This window comes from Kryptolebias marmoratus, linkage group LG16 (assembly GCF_001649575.2).
Source record: "Kryptolebias marmoratus isolate JLee-2015 linkage group LG16, ASM164957v2, whole genome shotgun sequence".
Lineage (NCBI taxonomy): Eukaryota > Metazoa > Chordata > Actinopteri > Cyprinodontiformes > Rivulidae > Kryptolebias > Kryptolebias marmoratus.
This window is the reverse complement of record NC_051445.1, coordinates 17,134,978-17,140,977: the sequence shown is the minus strand read 5'-3', so window position 1 is coordinate 17,140,977 and position 6,000 is coordinate 17,134,978.

Below are 6,000 nucleotides of genomic sequence, written 5' to 3'. Positions count from 1 at the left end.
TAACCCAAATACATCATATTCGACTGGGGTTTGAGGGTTTCTGCCTGTTAACATGGGTGGCCACAGTAGCTTGAAACCCCGCTGGTGTTTAGTCATGGTCGCGTGTCTGGTAGCTGAGCAGATTGCCACTTGTTGCTGGATGTGAGTCACTAAATATTTGAAGATGTTTTGGTCAAACTTAATCCATGTTGGGACAGGACCGGGCATGTCTGGCAGGTAAAAAAAAAAGACAAAAAGATCAACTGAATCCCACATTTCAAATGGACATAATGAGCACTGTTGGTTAGCTGGTGAGCTGCTTGTATTTGTTTGTAAGACCTTTTGGATGGCGGCGCGACTACAGACAGGATCACGATTTTGAAAGCGTAGAATATTTTGCATTGATGTTACAGCTGACCACAGAAACACACACACAACACACTACAAGTGACCCATTCATCAGGGTCTGTGGAGTCTGGAAACTCCCCTGTCACAGCCAAACACACACATACAGACACACACAGTAAAGGCAGGAACACTGCATGAGACAACATCAACAGAATACGCCTGTCACATTCGCTCGAAGACATTTGCGACATCAATAAATCTGCTGTTTTTTTTTTTTTTTCTTGTCTCGACATGCAAAGCTTTGTATAATATTGCGATCTATTTTTGCACCATCTAAACAACTTAGGCCTGTAATAGTTTTAGATAGTTTTGTATTTACAGCTGAATTTGTGGGTGTGGTAAGTTTTGCACTTTGCACGATCCATCTGAGGGAAAACTTTGGCCACTTTCAAAAGAACAGTTTTGTTTACTATAATCTGGAAGCCAGAAGGTGCTAATTTATTGGCAAAGAACTAAGAAAGGTTTGTTATTAGAACTCTCTGTCTTATACAGCCCTCAGAAAGTTCGCTGCCTTCTTGGAAAATTGCTGCAACATGAACAAGGATTGAATGTAAGACGTGAGATAGTTGTACCGGGGAGAACAGTCTCTTTGCAGCTGATGATACATTATTACAAAAGACATTAAAACACCAATCATATTAACAAAAGGATTTTTTTTTTCAAACAGATGTATATTGTCTTCTGATGGCTTCTTCTAGTAATGTTGTGTTTCAAAACCAAGACCAAAAACACAAAACAGAGATAGATCATTATCACCTTCATCTTTTTATTCTTGGCACTGTGGAAAGTCAAGTCAAAGAGCTATCTTCAAAATGTTCATGACCTCTCTACACAACCTCACTTCAGGACATAAATGTATTACTTTTAAACCCTAAAGGTTTTCAGATTTTAAGTAGTTTAATTCTTGCACACAATACACAGTCGTATGCAAGATGTATGTAAAGGCTAATGTTCCAGCATGAACTCATACACGCCCTAGATTACACATGGTGTATAACTTTAATGAAAAAACAGCAACTATTCTGTTACCAAATGACACTGAATTGCTAAATTTGACTGTAGCTCTTTAACTTGACAGCTCTGACACATTATGGCAGGATGAAGACAGCGAGAGGAGGAGAGGACTCAAAGCAAAGGTCAAGAAATTGGAACATCCTGAGACCACAAGCCATGGATGGCTTTAACATATGTGACTAAAAAGAAGGCAAAAACCAGGAAAACAAAAGGGGGTTTTGGAATCCCTTATTTCACAAGCAAACCTGGCCATCTGTTCTGGGAAGGTGGGGCAAGTCACACACAAGGAGGCTCCTGTATCGTCATTTCTAGCTCACTTTCTATTTTTCCTCATGACTTAAGGGTCTCTTGTCTAATGCTGAGTTTTTGTTCCCCCCACAAAAATTCAGTGATAATAGTTGCTGCATTGGTTTGTTGTAGCTGAAAGGGTTTTCCCTCTGCTAAACTCCAAAACACTAGTCTGCTTACTGCCACAACATTTTAAATTGAACAAGCATCAATGAAAAGTACCTACCATGACGGATTACAAAGCCACATCAACTATTTTGACTTCCGAGAATACACATCAAGAGTTGGATAAATTAAGGCGACATTTCTGTCTTTCCTTTAGCTATTACTCTGCCTCTGCGGAGAAAGTCAATTACTAAAACAGAAACTTGGAAAGCTCTTACACAGTGGCAGGAAATAGAGACATTTAAACCACAATTTTTGGAGGGACTATAATCCAGCAGACAAGCAAGGAACCAATTTAAAATGCATCTTCAGGCACTTTATCATGAGCAGCCTATTGTGTTTTTAGTTGATACTGTAAAAAATACCATAGATAACAGTTTGACACAGTGAAGAAAGATCTAGTCCAAAGGCGAAGCTTTTGATTTACTGATCCGTCTGATCTTTCTACCCTCATCATGATTTATGGATCATGAACGAAAAAATGAGATCCTGATTTGTTGTGAAAGGCGAAAGTGGGAAATTGCATTTGAATGGGATGCACTTCTGAAACTATGGAGTATTACACTTATGGGGCACATGCCTCATCTGGAGATGGAAACAAAAGTGGCTCTTCAACTGATGATGTCATCAACCAAAGACTGACCCCAAGTTAATCTGCTCAGGCCTCATATGGAAATATGAACTTAGGGTTCTATTATCCTGAAGCACCCTGGATGGGAGCAATGTTTCCTCACATGGGTCAGCAGGTACTGGCTGGACCCGTGATAAGACACCCTCCTGCACAGAGCTGGACCTTTCCAACAGAGGAGGAGATCGTAAATCCAGGGATCTAGCAGACGCAGCCAGTGAGAGACATAGATTGGAGATAAAGTCTGGCCTTTGAGAAGAGAAAAGCCTGAAGATGTGGGTGGAGCATACAGTATGCTTTTATGTGACTTAAGTTTAGCTTTTTCGCATAATCATGACAGGAGGTTATAAATGTCACAGAGGACATGTGAAGGGGGCCCTCCTGGGCACAACCATAGGGCTCGGTTGTGGTCAGCCTTAGAGATCAAAAGAAGCGCTCCATCTTCCGTGGGGAGCTTGACGTAGACCGGCTGCTCCTCCTTTTAGCTCCTTTTAGCTTGTCTGCAACTTTTAGCTGCCTATTATTACTTGTTTAGAACACCTGCATTATTAAGTCACAGTTAACTTTTTGTTTTTTATTTATTAGTTGTAGGACAAAAAATATGTAACTTTTAATTTTGACTGCACAATTTTTTTATTTATTTATTTTTTTAGTAAAGGTTGGCCAGGAGCGTATACCTATAATCGTGATTCCTGGGCCTTTTTTTTAATTACACCTTTGGTAAGTTTTCCCTCAGTTTTTTATTCTGCTGGCTCTTAACCTGTTTACAGAAAAAAAGGCTGATCTAACATGGGGTTTTACGATGATTCCCTCCCGGATTCTTATCTTAAAGCCTTAGAGAAGAGATATCGATGTGATGATCATGTGTGTTTTCCTCATACCATGCCTTGCCTTGCCACATCTCTAATCATGCTCATTCTAGTCACCTGCATCCCTTCCCTGATTGTCTCTCCCACACCTGGTCCATGCCCTATATATTCTCCTCCTCTTCTCTCCTCCAGTGCCAGATTATCGAAAGCCTAATGCGAGTAGTTTTTCAGTGATTCCTGATTGACCTCCTGTGCCTTGACCTTGCTCATGCCCCCCGAATTTCTCCGTGTGCCTTGCCCCTGTCGGATTATTGCTGGAGGACTGATATCTGGACAACGACCTCGCTTGTATCTTGGACCTGGACTCTTCACCTGCCCCACTGGATAAGTTCATCGCTCTCTGCTTTCCCGGTACCCACCTTCGCCTGTCTGACCATGAGCAATTTTCTGACTCTGCAACTTACCTGCAGAGTCCGCCGAGCCAAGCCCCCGCTCTGCTGCTCCTGGTGGTTATCCTCCTCCTGTTATTCCACTGGGCCATCCGCCATCCAGTACTCCCAGTGTTGCTACCAGCGAACCTGTTCCTGAGTATAACATTCTCCCTGCTAACCAATAAAGCTATGTTAACGTTTCACTCCTCTGTTGTGGTTGAATTACCGGATCCTCCTAGTGAATCTTGTCAATCGGAGGACCCTTGAAGCCTACTGGAGACACACGGGACTGAAAAACGGCTCTTGGCTATTGATACAGTGAATCACAGGTTCCATGCCTCAGTTCACTTAGGCTGATAATTAATTAAAATCCTACTTGTCTGATAAGCTTTTCATGGTAATTTGATGCTTGTTTGCTGTCTAGTTGGTTTATATAGATAAAAGTGAAGTTAGATCCCTCAGGGTAATTATCCAGGATAATAACCTCACTTCAGAACATCTAAACTCTGCAAAAAGTAAAGAGTCAAAAAAGAAGAGACATAAATGTATAATAAAACTAATTAAACAGCTTTCTAACAGAATATAAATACAGAATATAAATACAATATAATTCTATAATTATAGAACTTTTCAGCAGGCAGTGCTTCACATTCAGAGGTTAACAAACAATACCAAAAAGTGTTTTTTGCACAGAATAATTATTGCATGATTGTGCAGCTAAGACAACTATGATCTGCTGACCAAAATAGCAGTCGCAAATGATGGGCTACAGGTGGAGCAATGAAGACAATCTTAGGGAATCCAGTCTCCTGGTTGTGTTTGTTCATGTAAATCAGCTGTCATCAGCAAAGACTTCATCTGGGAACCCAGCTTGCTTACTGCATATAAAAAGGAAAAAATGATTTAAAACTATCCACCAATGAGTTCCTGCAGACAACAATTCTTGAACCACTATCTCATCTTTTCTCTGCAGCTGAGCCTAAACCACACGCCTCAACCACAATCCCTTTCAGATACTGTTTTCTTTGCTTGATTCTTTTAGGCCCAAAAGTCCTTCCTTTGTCATCTAATTATCCAATTTTCTCAGCTTTTTTAAAAACACATTGCACACCATGTCCAGATAAAGTAAGATTTGGCAAACAGCTTGTTGGGAATCCCCTTTTTGATGCAAATCCACCACTTTGTGTCTGCCAAATTGTGTTATCTTTGGCATTTTTTGCTAATGATGCCTGTGGATAACATACTGTATTGAGTAGGTTCTTTGCTAAACTGTTGTGTTGAAACAATGCTGATTCTTCCTTCTGGTTTGGTGGCTTCTCGTGTTTGAATGACTCATTGTTAGGTTGCTTAACAAACAATCAAAAACATATTTCTGATATAGTCAGGTTTAAAAACTTGCCTGAAAATGTCCTCCGAATTTTTTGAATGACCTTCAGAAAGCCTGAAAGTCTTTTGCTTGGGACTACTTTTAACGATTTCAGAAAGTCTGATTTTTGGGAAGCAAATGAGTAATTACTGGCATTGGTACACTTCTGTAAAGGACAGTGTATCGATAAACACATAGTTACCCTAATACGTACAGAACACACACACACTAACTTGCATGATCTGAACATAATAATTACATGTGGTGATCCTGTGTTTCTTCTACAATTATTGGAAACTGTGTTGCAATAAGAAGTCTAATTAGATGATTATATGATTATTACTATCTTGGCCAGAGTTAAAGAAAGTTTACATCAATGAAAGGGCAGTGGTGGTCAGAAGGACATGAAAGACTTGGGGTGGAGCAACTTTGATGTGCTTTCACATTTTTCCTGTAAGTTTCAAGTGTATTTTAATCTTTAAAAACAGGCCTGATGTAGACACAATCAGTTTGTGTACAAGTTCTCCAATGTAAACTGGTTCAAGATTATGCAACTTCAGTTCAAATGCCCACGCCTTTTATCACCAACAGTGGTTTGTTAAAGCTTTGGTAACGCTTCCTACCGAAGAACAAAAAAAACTACCAAAGTTTGAAAAATCGTTTATATCGTAGTTGCAAAGTGATGCTCATGACTTCACATTTCTCACGAAACAAACAACCTCTTACACATCACACAGCATTTGCTCATTTAAAAAAAACAAACCAAAAATGCACATCTAATCGGTTGTTTTTACTGCTGCATTGGAGTAAATTTTGTGAATACAAAAGTTGATAGATGATAGAAGGCCGTCATTGACCATTTGAACCTAGAGCCACACGCAGATCCAGATGTTCATTGATAAACTGTGGACC